The sequence below is a fragment of the Aptenodytes forsteri genome, unplaced genomic scaffold (genome assembly GCF_000699145.1).
Source record: "Aptenodytes forsteri isolate BGI_AS27 unplaced genomic scaffold, ASM69914v1 Scaffold82, whole genome shotgun sequence".
In the NCBI taxonomy this organism is placed as follows: Eukaryota; Metazoa; Chordata; class Aves; order Sphenisciformes; family Spheniscidae; genus Aptenodytes; species Aptenodytes forsteri.
Window position 1 is genome coordinate 8,114,675 of NW_008795490.1, and position 16,373 is coordinate 8,131,047.

Sequence of the window (16,373 nt, forward strand, 5' to 3'; positions counted from 1 at the left end):
TTTAGTGGGCATGGTGGTGTTGGGTTGATGGTTGGACTCGATGATCTTAGAGGTCTTTTCCAACCTCAATGATTCTATGATTCTATGATAATGATCAGAATAAATCTTGCATTGATGTCTAAAGCAGAATTAATATACTGTTTTACTGTTTTATCTAAACAATCATGTACTCTGAATGTATTTGCATATAGAGCTGAACTCTTCTTCACTCAAATTACTGCAGAGAAACAAGATTTATCCTATTTGATTGCATATGTACACTAGCACTTCAGATTACTTGCTTCTGTCAGGACTGCACTTCTCCTGTGCATGAATGACTCAGTTTAGCTTTACTGTATACTATTACTACAGAGTGATATACTGTTGCCAGAGAGGCATGCAAGGACAATAGGCATCCTATGCAACTTGACATTCACTGGGGATTACACTTCAGTTATTTCTTATGTGTGACTGCCTTTTCTCCTCGCCTAAACTTTATAACCATTGCAGGAGGTCAGCTGAAGAAGCCAGTCAGAAGAGAGTTACTGATGCTAATTGTACTTGGGAAGAGCATTCTACACAAAACAACTCCTGCTATAAAAGAGACCATCAGATAAAAGAAACATCTGATTGGATGAAAATCAGGGAATAAGAGCAAAAGAAGTGCCTAGCTGAAGATATTCTGATGATTTGATGGAGTCTGGAAGCAGGTCCCCCTAGCTTGAACAGTGTGCCTAAAATGACCAGAATTGATGTAAATTCTACATGGGCTATATTGCTAAATGCAGGGCCAAGTGAGACTTCAGTGCTTAGGCTAAGATAGCCTATTTCCTCACATTTCCTGTCCTTTCCTCATTCTTTTCTCCTTTCTCCAGTTCTGTCTTTAAACTCTCTTATAGCTTAGTAGGAGCACCCCAGTAACATCTGTAACCTGGGAAAAACCCAGGACGACTCACCTGATGCATGCTCACAGGGACCGACCGTCCCGGAGTCGGTGCCCTCCCTGGCTCAGCCAGCCTACAGCCCTCCACAATGAGACGTATGTAGCAAGGGCACTGAAGGGGCTATCTTCCATCCAGACCCATATCTGAACACCCGCCTAACCCCTGTCTTCCTGAATCCCTGGCCCCATAGTGCCTTCCTGTTGTCACAGGATGGGCCACAGGAGGCAGAGGCTCCACCATATATCGTTGGCAAGCAGGGAAGAAAGCAGAGCTGGCAGTCTGTGAGTCTCTCTGTGCTTGTGCACTGCTTGATGTCTCTACTACCTGAGATAAGCTGAGATAAGCACCAGGAATTGCAAGAAACTTCTGGCTCTCATTTCTCTTATTAGGCTTCCCACTCAGAAGCGCATCTATTGCACACACCTGCACTTTGATTAATGTAATTTTTACATAAAGAAAAAACATTGAGGTGAAAATAAGTTATAAGCCAGATTCACTGCTGGTGGTTATGTAGTAAAATGAATATGTAAGGAAGACAGATTGTATATAGGTATAGATACAGATATAGATTTTTTTTTTAATCACCTTCATGCTCAACTTTGCTCACTTGCGCAAATGTCCAAACAAAGGTATCTCTAATACAGTAAGGGAAACTACCAGAACTTTTCTGATAGCTAAAAATGTCCGATATATGCCCTGCATTCTCTGGGGCTTCTGTGTGAATGCTGTGCCATTCAGACCATGCACTGAATTTCACTATTTACGTATTTGTGTTGTGTTTTCTTATTTTTATTGAGCTTGAATTAATCCTTCACTAGAAAAACTATGACATACTTTGACACTGAAAGCAGAGTAGATGAAAGGAAGAGAAAAAATATGAATATCAGGAAATAAGACCAAGTGAAAAGCACAGATTTTCGAAGTCTGCAATCGTGACCAAAATTTTTACTGGAAATGAAGTCATGCTATTAATATGATTCCTCATGACACTACAAAAGGAATCTTGCAATAGGACAATTCAGGTAAAGAAGCTAACTTCAGCACTCTTCAGGAAGAAGTAAAGCTGTGAAAACACAACCGCAGTGTCACATCTGTTTATAAGCATTAAAATTTTTCCAGGCTTCAGAATGATTCAAAGGGGAAAAAGAAAAAGTAAAATAATTAGTCCACAAAACTGTGGACATTAGAAACTTTGAATATTATCAAATCTAAAAGTATCTGGGTTTTAATGTTAAATATAGGCTAAAATGTTCATGAGAAACTATTGGCATTACCAATGTTTTTTCATTTCAATAAATCCTTGTGTAATATATTTTAATCATAAAGGAGAGATTAAAATCATTATGTGGGTTGTCTTGTTTACCAATACTTTGGAAACCAAAATATTGTAACTGGTACATCTTACATTAGAATGCTAATTAAAAATATCATAAGCATGTGTTGCCAAGAAAATTTTGAAAGAAAATTTGAGCTCTTTTCCATGGGTTCATGGGAACAACTTTGAAATTTTTAAAGATTTTGCTGAATTATTTTGTTGTTCTGTTAATAACACCACAATTATGGGAAAAAAGTATTAAGAATGCGTGATTCACTGGGCTCGTTCTGTTGTAATGAACCATCATATTCTAAGTATTTTTTGCTGTGCAGCAAGGCAGCCTGTAATCTGAGTGTTTTAAAATAAGTACTTGGATACTACGTAAGGTATGTCTTAATGGACACATTATTACCTTGTATTGGAGCATTACCACATGCTGGGCTGTCTTGAAAAGAACCTGGTCATTGCTCATGAAGCCTCAGAGAAGTCAGCAGAACTTTTATACTTCTTAATATGCACCCTGTGTACAGCTTATCCAGCACATGGCAAGAAACAGGCCATGATCACTTCAGGTTGGTCACTGTCATTGTTTCTGCAGTGATGGTCTAATCATGACATCTGTTCAATAAAAGACTGGCTGGCAAACGGTGATGCTGAGCTCCTGCTTCATTGCAATTCCCATTACCTTGGGACCAAAGAAAAATCCCCATCCTCTCCCATGTGCAGAATGAGAATAACACCCAACTTTTCATAATTTAAGGACAGCCTCAGTGCTCGGTTTGTTGCCTTGTATAATCAAGGAGGAAGTAGCTCCTGACCATTTGCCCTTCCACACTGGCAAGCCCTTCCCAGTCTGTCTGTTCTTTGCAAGTTTGTACTCACTGATCCTGGACCAACCCTCCACAGAACATGGTTTTCAGAGCACTGTGTGCTTTGGGTGACATTTTCAGAAGCACAAGAGGAGCTTTTGTGTTGGTCTGTGTACATATCTGGAGGTCAACACTGAACACAGCAAAGCGGTATGCCTCCCTGAATAGATAAGCCCCAAACCCCATTCTCAAATAAAGAGATCTTGGCTCTGAAGTGCCTAAGTTACTTTTGAAAAAATATGATTAGGTGCTTTTGTAAAATGTAACTTGTTTGACCGCTTGGCTCCTGAAAGAGGTCAGCTGCCCCATATACACAGAAACTTTGACAGACTCAGTAGCACGTGGAAAGTGCACATTTAGCCAGCTGCCTTCTTCCTTCTGTATTTAAAGTACAATTTTCTACAGGAGAGGGGAAATATTAGGAATCTGTATCTCACTTCATTTACCCTCAGACACAGAAATACAAGGCGATACTTTGAGAAGCAGCATGAAAAAATCCATCACAAAAGATAAAAGACTGTCATTTCAAAAACTGTTGTTGAGGAGAAAGCACACACGTATACATAAACATATCCCACATAGTCTGTGACGCACTGCTTCCCTTCTAAACTTAGGAGAGAGGGGCTTTGTGATGGAAGCTCTCTGTTGTTGAGGAGAAAGCACACACGTATACATAAACATATCCCACATAGTCTGTGACGCACTGCTTCCCTTCTAAACTTAGAGTGTGTTATCGGCACCGCCGTACATGTCAGCAGCTGAGTGGCTGCTCAACACCATGTTTATCTAATGGACCATAATAGACAGAGCGACCGAGCACAATAGACAGTGAGCTGTGTAAGTATGTTCTGAGCTAGTACAAGTCTTTTTTTCTCTTCTCCAAATGGGGAAAGGAGGGGGTGAGGGCATTACACAAGACAGATCACACGGCTGTCCAGCAGCCACTGAACCATAGCATAAAGGCCTTGTTTAGATAAATAATGACCCCTTTACTTTATTCTTAGAAATGGAAGTCTCTAGAGTTGAAACATAATGTCCCACAACTGCTTCTGGCATCTGTTTTTCAGGGAGAGGATCGGGCCATTTATAAGGGGATCCATTTTCACAAAGGTCTGCTCTGTTGTAGAGAGAATTAATCTCTTCCTATCAAAAGGTCCCATCCACTTACAAAGGGCAACAAGGGAATGAGCTAAGAGTTTCAACACAGTGTTTTGGAAATGAACTAGGCAATCTAAGGAAAATCATGTGTCTTCCTCAGGCCTCTTCTGAGCATCCTACAAAGTATCCCAGGAAGAGTATACTAAGCAAAGAAAAAACTGTCATCAGCTGAAAAATTTGGATTGTAAGATATTTCCTTCTCCCTTTTTTTTAACTTTATAATTGAGAACTCTTTTAGAATTCTACCTCATAGTTTGCTGAGTTCTGGAAATTAGAATAAAGAAGTTGACATACTTCCCATATACATACAATGGCTTACGATTTCCTTATAAACTGAGCAGCTGAAGGCATATGATTCACAGAAGACCTCACTACTCATAAGACAACCACAGCAGTCTAAGAGGAGATGTCTTCTCTCATCTCAGGAATTGAATACAAGAAGGAAAGAGCAAAGTAAATAACAATGGTTTACTTCTGAATCCTATCTCAGTTTCCGCTGAGAAACTGCTTTGGAGAAGCACCTGCACTGTGAATAGTTTTTTCATCAAATTATTCCTTTTTCCCTAGTTGTGACTTATTATCAAATGGCTCATGAACTCTATTAATCTATTATATATTTGACATTCATTGTTGTTCAAAAAACACCTTAGTCTGTGGTTAATTCATGACCTGATCATGACAGGTTTTACTAGTCATTTCAGAGAGCATGCAGGTGTTGAGTCAATCCTGGAAGCACCTAACTTGAGCTTCACAACCAAATGAAGTTCACTTCATTGTTTGACAAATACAAGGTCTCTCCACTGGCAAGGAGAGAGTGGGTCCTACTCAAACATACCTGCAGCAGATGCCAGACAGGAAGAGGGAGTGAGAGGGGACAGAGAGGCAGGGAGAGCCTCCTTGTGAGGTTACAGCCAAGTGACAACTTGCTGTCTGGAGGAGTCTTTTGGGAGGAGGAGAAAAAGCCCAGGGAGCATGACTGAAAGCCTGGATATGTGGGGATATGTCCAAACAAAGAGACGAGTGTCAGGTAGGATGACCTATTTTGAGTGTCTGGCTTTATTGCACTTCTGGGAACTTTATTACTGCAGAAAGGATGGAGGCAAAGAGTGCTTTAACTGACAGGCTAACACTGATGGGCTGCGATATTCAGGGGACGCCTCTGCCTAGGCAGGAGAGGGAGTGAATCTTTAAACTGACTGCACGAGTGCTTCTGAAGTTTTTGCCTTGCTTTTCATCTTTATAATGCTGTACATTGTAGAATGAACTTTAAAGGGTAACCAGTAGGCATTACTTGATATACCTGCTTCATGGATAGTTTAACCAAGGCTCAGGAAAGCAAAGGTGTTTAATCTTTTTGTGAGAGGAAAGATCGGCAAGAGCATAACAAAGTGAAGGGCATTTGGGAATGCTATTTCAAGTATTCTAGAAGCAAAACCACATAGTGACACCAAGCCATTCAGGAAGCTATAATTATCTACTCTCCTTTGGAGAATACTTGTGACAAACCAGCCAATGTTGCAAGTGGTGGCCTCAGATAAGAAAAGGAGTCTGTAAAATTCAAGCTTCAGCAGAAAAGTGAGGATGAGTCACAACCAGGGTTAAAACTGAAACAAAAGCCCACGCTGCATTAAGATCCTTCATTAAGATAAATACCCAAGATACACACACACACAATCCCTATTGCCTCCTACCAGGAACAGTTCAGTCTTTTCCTGATGATTTTATTTACCCACCCTCTGGGGATACAGCTGACTGCTAGCAATTACCCTTGATACACCAGCAGGTATTTCCTGAGGGGAAATGACAATCTTAATAGCTAGTGGCTGGTAAGCCTCCAGCTGACTGAGCCAGTTTTAACTCCTGACAAACTGGGGCCTGTCCATTCACCTTGTCACAATTACATTAATGTTTTCTTTGGAGAAGACTCGATGTTTCTAGAAAAAATTGCAGAGGGCTTTTATGGGTACAAGACTTTGCATCTCTCATTTCCATCTGCTACTGGTTGCCAGGCTGTAGAGCAGAAATCTGGAAGAGGTCACAGCATGGCTCAGGATCCCCAGCTGATCCGCACTACTGAGCCAACATGAGGGTGTTAAGGTCTCTGAGGATGTGGTGTCGCTACCGGTGAGGGAGAAGACTTTCCATGAGAGAGCAAGTAACAGGTGCACAAACCTTCCCAGGGCTGGATTTTTAAAGGCAGGTAAGACTGTGCCTGTGCCACCCTCAGGTGCACATAGCTTCCCTGCTGCCAGCTTTGCCATCTCCTTGTGGCATGGCCTCCTCAGCACATGCTGTACGCCTCAGCATCCTGCCATGCCCAGGAGCCACCAGGTAAGCTAAGGCTGGCCATCCTGTGTAATTTCTCTCCCTAGACCTGGCAGCAAGGGGCTGGTCCCATCTCAATTGGGGTTCCCAGTGAAGTCCAAGTTCAGCCCCTCACCCAGGAATTTAAATGACTCTATTGGTGCTCAGTGAGCTAATTACTCCACTTGCAAATTTGAATCAATGGCAACAAAAATATTTTATTAAAAGGAGAAAGGAAAATTCCTGACAAAGTAAACCAACTGTCTAATATGCACTACCTAAGCCATAAACTACAACTGTCTCACAGCCTTCTTTGGCAAAGCTACACCAGCCAGTTGCTTCCTCCTTCCTGCAGTAACATCTCCTTCCCATTTTGAGACTGTCAAGTTTTCCCACAGAAAAAGGTCAGTTCAAGCTACTTCTACTCTTCTGTCTTCCTCTTTCCCACCAACCTCTCCGCTAGCTGTGTCAGTTAACTGTTGCAGTTTCTGTTATTTCACCTCTTAATAAAAATACATGTAGCACTAAGAGAACTATCAGTCTTCTTGCATCCATGAGGCTCTTAAACAGGTTCTCCTATTTCACAGCTTAGCAGGAGCCACTTTAATAGTCTTTTCACCTCTAACTTTCACATACTTATGCAAGAAGCCATTGCCTTACTTTAGCATGGTTACTTACCCTGGGAATATTAAGCCATAACTAGCTAATACATACTTTCTGACACTATTCCTAAAACAAACTCTTTTCCAATCCATGACATGTCTTTCCTTTTCACAGAAGTGGCTCTCAGGCACAACAAATGACATATACAAAGCAGCCATTTCTCAGGCCAGCCCATTGGATCCTATCCATTCTCCTTGGCAGATGCTGACAGGAAGCCCCTCTTCTGGGGGAGGATTCCCGGTGGGAGGGGAGTTACTGGACTGCATTGCTTTAAGTTTAGACTTTCGCTTCCAATTTTTCACAGAGATTGTCTGTGAAACAGTCGGGTATAAGAGACACCTCATCTAGGTGATGAATCTAGAGGATGAATCCCACTGAGTTCAATGACACTTTTGCTTCTCAGGCACTTTGGCACTTCTGGAAATTCCACTGCTAAACCTCTCAGGGTGAACTTGAATCTAAAGAGGAGCCTCTCATCAGCTCAAACCCTGGATGACTTTGGCACCGGTCTGTATCAGCTTTGGGGTTTACAAAAATTAAATCCACCTAATGAAGATTTTAGAAAAAAAACAAACCTCTTCCATTTGGTCCTCCATTGATGAGATAAACAAAACCATAAGTCTCCTACTTAAATATTTTCCCTCCCAATAATATGCATACATACATACAAGCATATATACATGTATATATAATGTATACATACAAGCATATATAATGTGTATATATAGGAAGCATGAATAAAGCAAACCAAATCCATATCACCTAAAGATTTTGAAAATTCAAATCCAGATAGGTATAGTATGCAAACCTAAGGCATTGTATATATAGCTTTTGGCACCCATTATTAGTTAGCATTAGTAGAATAAAATATTTAACAATAACCAGGAATTAACAGCATTTTGCTGGCTTTTGCTTTTTACTGTAAATCAACTTTAGTCTGCTGCTAGCTGGCTTTGTTTACTTAAAAGTGTTTCTGAATGCTTTGTTAGAGACAAGCATTCTAATGTTATTGCCAAATTTTTGCCAGATTGAAAATGTGCATAGCTTATTTTCCTTTTAAGACTGCACAAGAACAGTATGTTTCAGGTCTCAGTTTGCAACTCCTGCAAGTTCTCACTGATTGCTTTTTTAAAAGACCGTAGTGCCTACATGGCCAAAGCACGGATCATGACCCTACTGTGCAAAATTTCACTAGTTTGCACAACTTCCTCAATACGTGGTTCTGAATAAACTGTACTATATCACTGCCTCCAACACACAGTTTAGAATTGCAGCTCTAATAAAGACATAGACACATACCAGAGTTTCCAAATATTTGCTCAAAAGGGAGCCAGAGAAGCAAAGTCTACAGCTAGAAAGTGCAACGCATTATACAATTATGCATCCTTTCTTGGGAAAAGGCTACTTACTACTAAAAAAACCCAGTCTTCAATGGACTGCATGAGTTGAATGCACTATAGGCTTTTTACATGACTCAAACTGTCAGTGGTTTTGTGTTGGTGTTAGAAGTACAGTCCAGCTCTCAGAATCTCACAAGCCAGAGCACAGAGGTGACCTAAGGGAGTGCATGACAGAAAAGGAAACCAGAGAAGTGGCTGAGGCCAGTAGGCAAAGCTGTGGCAATTTCTTTGTTTGCTTATTTTTTGAGTGGAGGAATATAGATAGGGAAAAGCATTTGACTTTGGAGAGAATGGGATGAAGACCGAAGTACACTAGCTGTCAGCCAGCAAAAAAGGAGAGACATTATTTTTGTGCACTGAGTAAAATGTGAGCTGTTGCCCTTCCCCCACCACTCCTTTCCATGTTCTTCCTTCCCAGATCAGCAACCCACACTGGTCACTCTCTTTGGGCCATTTCTTGCTGAAGAGGAGATTCTTGTGTCTAGGCAGGATTTTGCAGAGGACAATTTCAGCTTCCAAATGATATCTCCACGTTCCCTGATCTGGCTTGATAGCAGTGCAGAACGGTTCCCTGGCCACCGAGGGAGAGTTTGCCTCCATGCTTCTGGGTAATTGATCTTTTGCTCCCTTCTTGCAGCCTCAACCCAGTATTGCATTGGCAAGCAAAGAGCCAGTCTAACGTTTTTTGTAAAGGTCTGTGCAAAGGTTGTGGGATGCACACCAGCCTTAACAGATTGATTTAACGTGAAATATTTACAGGATATTTAGATTACACTCAGTTTAATGTTTGGAAGTAGACCCCAGATGTTTTTTTCTGCAAGTGCCAGCAGTCATTTCTCATTGGTCTCCAAGAGTAATCTGGAGAGAAAAAAAAAAAGAAAATTAAAAAAAAAAAAGAAAAGGAGGGGTAAGGCATTTATTGTAAGCACTGTAATGAAAACTAGAATCTCTGCACTCTTCTGTCATCATTAAAGTCTTCCTGATCTTAACTCCTGACCGGATTCATGTCATCGTCTCCGAACACTTGCACTGAAGAAAACCTCTCTGGACTATCGTAGTGGCACTATCCACCTTCTGAAAAATGATTCCTTATAGATGTCAATCTGTAGTACCCATGTGGTATGTGTTAGTCTTTTACATGAAGCTGAGCAGAAATAAGGGGATATTTTCACAAAGGGGAGGAATTGCACTCTCGGGAAAAAGCAGCTGATGTCTGACCATGGTAATTTAAACATCGATCTGGTGTTTTGGGCAACTGTCTATCAAAACACAACTAACATATACCATAATTAGAAACAAGGCAATGAGATAGAGAAGGTAATACTTAATGAAAAAAAAAGATATAATGAAGATTGGTCTCTGGAGAGAGAAGCAAGGGATTTTGAAATAATCTGTGTTTGTGCACACAGGAAACAAAAGAATTAAAAATGCAATTACTGGATGCAGAAAGGACAGCAGAAAGAGTAAATACCAAAATGTCTGTAACAAACAGGCATGGTCAGAAGGGGGAGAGTGGCTAATGTCCACATGTACTTGGCATTTAGCAGTGAGTGCCAGTGATACACATCTATTATAATGGGCATGCAACAAAATGAGTATAACATGTAGAGGGAGAGAGGATATAAAGAGGAAAAAGAAGAAACGTGGTCTGCTTTTGTTGTAAACCATAACATTAGGTAAATTATGGAAGGGGAGGAGAAATTCTTAAGAGAGTGAAAGCAAAGATATGAGAGAAAGCTCAGTAACATGAATTAAAAGTAAAAATAGACACAAATGTAAAATGAAGTCTGCACAGCTATTCCTTGAAGAGAAAGGGATTACCGTCACCAGAATTCCACAACTACTTTCAACTTTATCCCTCTCTGTGAGGTTAGAGTTATTAAGCTGCAGTGCATTTCTTAATGACTGGATCATATTCTGAAGTTCAGAATTACAACATAGCAAAGGAAATATTTATTTCTCCAACAGCTTAAGGTTCATTGCTTCTTAGTGAAGACTTTCTATGTCAAATGACACCTTTCAAATCTCCTTTTTAATGAAGAGCAAAAGGGAAACAAAAGAGAATGTACTTTTTTCTCCGACTTGTTCAGAAATTGCTCAACTTTTGTGTTCAAGTTTTAAATAATTAAAAAAAAAAAAAAATCATACAATACTGGGACAGAAACTACAGCAATAGAATTCAAGACAAAACTCATTTCAGAAAGTTATGAACATCTTATAATAGTGGGGAGGCAATAATAACAAGAACTACAATTTTAACTAGTTGTTACTGAGTGCTCTGCCTGAAATAATAAAGAAGATCTGAATTTCCTAAATACAGACTGAACTGCACGCAGAGGCAGTAGCTGCTTCTGGACATGGCAAAAGATAATAATGTCCCGATACACGTGGGAAAACAAAGACCAATAGAGAAGCCATGCTGAATTTAACCTTGATTTGAACAGAGCCTGGCTCTGACATGGGAGATTGTTAAGACAAAAGCTCTGCTACCACCTTCCCCCCCAGGGTGGGAAATCTCATTTGTTTCTGCCCAAGCATAAGTCAGGACAAGGATTCCCAACCAGTTCACAGTTAAAGGCTTTAGGCTGCCTCTGAGAAGTGGTTCCAGATTGGTTCCTTCCTCCCCCCTGAGGATGCTCATGTGATGAGGTAACTTCATCCTTCACTTGTTTTCTTCATTGCAGGGAAAACATCAGTTGCTCAGACAGAAAATGTTTTCTCCCTCCTTTTTTTTTCTTCTCTCTTTTTTCTTTTTTCCCCCCCCTTTTTTTCTTATTCTTTTTTGTTGTTGTTGTTGTTGTTGTTGCCACCTTTTGCCAACTGACATTAAACAAACTTCTGATTCCTATGATCCACCACATGTCCAAAACTGCAGGGAATATCCAAATCACTTCCACAATATAAAAATTATTTATTTTCATAGGATCTACCATCAAGGAAAAAAAGACTAAGAAATCAAGAAATGGCAATGGGGACTCTAGGAAGAGGCAGAGCTGATGGCTCAAAGAGAAGAGAATGGTCCATAGATCACATACTTGTAGCCAGGCTTTGTCCCTTCCCCGCAGTCACTGTAGCTACAATCACCCGAGAATTTCAAGAGCCCATTCCACAGCACTCCACTCTACAAAGCCTCTAGGGTCCGGAATGCATTCAGGAATGAAGACGTGGAATAATTCAAGGGGAAAAATGTGTTACTCTTCCTCTGCACCAGAACAGAAGAGGTGATTAATTACCAAGGAGAGTCTTACAAAGTAACGAAGCACAAAGCCATATCCAGCAACTCCATTTTTCCTTGTGAGAAATAGTTGAATGATCTTCTAAACATTTTTCAAGTCATCACATTCCTTTTTCCATCATTGTCATCTACTAATATGTTTATCTTTGGGTTTGTTGTTCTTTTCCCATTCATTTTTCAAATGCCCTTTCCTTCTCTTTTTTTAATATGTAACTTCCCTTCCTACAACAGCTATCCATGATTTTCATCCCTTAGCAAGTTGAAGCTCTGTAGAGATTGTTTAAACGATATTTCCTTTTTCCAGAAGTAAAAGGTTGAGAACTCAATGATATTGTGATAGACAAATAATTTCAAATAAAAATAACAGTGCACCCAGAGCTTTTTGTGATGCTTAGCTGAACCAGAACCAAGCTTTCACTGTTGTAACTGTGCAGGGAGTAATTTCTCCTTTATATGTGTTCACATTCCCTCTTAACATGTTTAGTGAAACACATCAAATGTTCCAAAATAGGAACATCTAGAGTCGGGGCTGGGCCTTTCCAAGAAACAGGTGTAAAATATAGCAGAATTCTCGTGAAAGACTCTTGAATTCTTCTCAGGAGATTTGCAGCTTTCTATCTGAAGACCCAATATTTGGATAGGTTACAGTTGTAAACACAAAGCTTTGGTTAGATAATTTGGTATACCAAATTGGTTTAAGTCCACCCACAACCAAACCAGAATTCTCCTTATTTTCCTCAATTTGTAAATCTCACCAGTTGTTAAGGATGACACATTGACATGGCATTTCATAAAGCACATCAGAAATTTTACACCTGAGATGTCAGAGCAGAGAGAATCACAATGCACAGCTACCCCTGAGAATTAAGACCCACATGCAAGAGGTTTAAAAAAAAAAAAAAGACCTCTGGGATAAAAGCAGCGATAGAACTAATGCATGAAATCACATACAACATTTTATCCTGGTCCACCAAGAAAATAAATCAGTCACAGTGCCCACCGTTTCTTTAATTTACTTAATTGATATGCAATATAAAAGGAAAAATGCAAGTGCAATTATGTACACAGATGGTATACCTGGCATAAGGTGTACTATATCATAATATATTAATATAGTAAAAATGCCAGAACATAATAAATAAACAACATTCAGGTGGTTGTAGTAAGTGTCCTGATCCACCATGTTTCCTGTTCCCTCTGTTAAGTAAATATATGCTCTGACTGCTGAAATTTCAAATAAATACTCTTGAAAAACAATGGAAGCACATGCTCTTATTTCAGTTGCAAGGGTGAATTGAAAGAGGAAATTCATAGAAATTGAAAGAATCAGAGTTCAAATAATCAATAAGGATCTGAGCAATTCAGATGCTCAGTGTAAATATGATTATATTTGAATGTGGTTAATTTTTTTGTGGAGAGGCCATCTCATTTAATTCGATCTTGCAGCTTTTCTACATTAAAAAAGGAGAACTCAGTGTTGGTATTTTCTACAGTTTAGAAAATCACCCTGCTTTGAACACAATGCAGACATTTCCATCAGGAATCTCCCAGATTCCTGGGCCAAACCAAAAACCAGACCACTTGCATTTTAAAGCTAGTAAAGGAAGCGAAAGGCATAGTTTCTCCGGTTATGTACTAAAGCGCGCACGTAGAGGTAGATGGGGAGCGTGTGCCTACATATGTGTATCTGTCATTGATACGTTTCAATCAAGGAAACAGTAAACTTGTCCCATGTGTTTTCTCTGTTAATTGGTTTCTTCTATCGTTCAGATTCCAGAGGACGCTGGAAGCCCCCAGTAAAGACATGGTATGTCGGAAGACTTACCAAAACAAGTCTTTTTTTTAAATGTTTCAGCAACTTGTGAAATTCCTCACCTTCATCTTTCATTCCCCAGGGAGCAGGCTCTGAGGAAGTGGACGGCACCGACTAACCAGCTGCTTTGAAATTACAGACCATTTGACTGAGGAAACTTGAAAGACGTAATCTATTTTTCTACTGACCTTGCAGTTCCCCCATATGAGCCTACCACCATCATATCTGCAGTTATGGATTTTGGCTGCCACTTCCTCCTATATTTTTAACAGATGGGTTCATTTGTTAGTACGCTTTTTCTCATGCCTGCATTTAATTTTCCTCTTCCCCCACCCTCAAAGCACCAACTTCAAATAAAACGTTTCGTCTCTCGGAGACGTGTCACCCTCCCCAGCCCTGCGGAGGCTGAGGAGCCTGAGACCTCACTCTTCACCACGAGGAGTGCACCGCATGTCAGCCGCTCCACACCAGGAAAGAGCTTTCTGTGAAATACAGAAAATCTTTTCTGGGGAAAGTGGCAATAAGTACCCAAAATTTTGGGTTTATAGTCCCAAAAGTATTGGTTGTTATTTAGCATTTAAATTTCTTGCCAATTGATTGACAAATTCACCTCACTGAATAGGAGGTCCATCTTAACGTTAAAAGTGCAGGATTTTACTTGCAGGTGGAGAAAAAAAAAATATTTAGGGTAATAAAACCTACATTAACTACGGACTTTCAGGAGAGTCACAGAAGTAAAACTTAGGCAGCTATTAGCAATCTGACATGATGCTGTTTATTTAGGTCAAGTCTTCGGAGTGTCTGTTGGCCCTGTAATGATTTGTTAATATCTGTAATTTTCCTTAAGGCTAAACAAATGAGGAAGCCATCTTGTTTTCCACATCATTGGACCTAGCATGCTCCAGCAGATTACCATGGCAACCAGAGCGAGTGTGCCCGGTGTGAAGACAACGGTGTAGGCCTCATTTCCTAAAAGCATGTTCCTACTGAGGTTGAATCACCAATTAAAAGACTTTTCTGTCCTCTAGGATTTCAGAGATCCAAATAGAGTTGTGAAGCCTGGCTGATCAGCTGCTTTATCTGAACTAGTCACACTTACTGATAGTCTAAATATAGAAAAAAATCCAGCAAACAGGGAAAGACGTGCTTCTGGAATTTCATCAAAGACTGGATTAATCCTTAAAAAAAACCCAAAAACCAAGGTTGCTTTGAAGAGTGGACTGAGACAATTCTTGTTGTGATTTTTGATTACTGAGTAAACAGCTTGAACAAGGGGGTGTTCTCCAAGCCTTGAAAGACGCTCACAGTGCATCTTCTACAGCATCAACAACAACACGTTTTGTCATCAGCCCTCTGTCAGTGTGTCTGAGTCACACACATTTGGTATAAGTGAGGATTAATTATAGATCTAATAAAAAAAAAAAGATGTGAGACTGTGGGATGACTGTTCCAACATAGCTTTTAGGCATCATTCATCTTCTTATAAATGCCTTATTGTGGCATATTTCTGTTAAGAAAAAAGAAAAAGATCAGCTGCTCACAAGTTGCCTTTATTAAAACAGAACTAAATTTTATAAAGAAAGGTAACCTTTATAGTACCATCAATTAACGAATTGTCTCACCAAGATATCAGTTTGCTTAGCACAAAATCGTGGCTACAGCTGATTCAAACCAAAAATTATCTGTAATAATTTTTCCTATTTTGTTATAATGAAACTGGTTTAGAGAAGATGCTAGAGGAAATTGAGAAATATGATAGGACTGCAAATACTAACAATAAAGTAACATTTTGCTCAAAGTAAAATAATTGATTTAATAGGTGGTCATTGTCAAAATATAGATCGAGCACTGAACGAAACAGAAAGAGATGCTGCAAGCTGGACTCAGTATAAGATCTGTCTTCACCCATTTATAGTCGTTCACATTCATGTAAATGTCTCTTATCAGAGGACATCCATCACAGAACTCCAAAAGCCTTCAAACTCTTCAGAGATGTGGCTAGAACAGCCATCAGAGCCAGAAGACTAAGAAAAAAACCCATTTATATATAATGCTAATCCTGTTTGGATAATCACTGACCACACAGTGTTTTTCAGTCATGAGTTCATGAACAGCAGTAGATCCTAAAGCACCCTTGTATTATCCTGTTCCCACTCAGCAAAGCAGAATCCAGCATTGTTTATTCAGTACATGCAGGGCATGCCCTTATATGTGAGATCAGTATAAGACATAGGGTGAATTAGGCTTAACATACAGACCTACATTTTGTACTATACTCCTGTGTGTCCAAATGAAGGACACATAGAAAGGCTGATCTGTGTACAGCATGAAGCCCATGTCTATTCATTTTAAGATGCAGACAGGTCCCTGTTAAAATTTTCCAAACCTGTCTTCTACTGATTTCCATGAGAATCTCAGGTGCTTTTGAGTCCTATTTAAATACCTAAATACTTTACTGACTTCCTTCCATACCACAGTAAGTATACTCAGAACTCTAATTCAGAAAAATAACTGCTTCTAAACTAAAAACATTAACACCCATTCTATTACTCTCCCTAGACCATCACTCAAAATATAATTCTGTCCTCTCCATTGAATGAACGTGAATCCCTGTTATTGAATCTAACTAGCTAAATACATTCTGTTTAAGAGTTATCTTGTAGCTAAACTCAAGAACTGCCTGCCTTGGACAA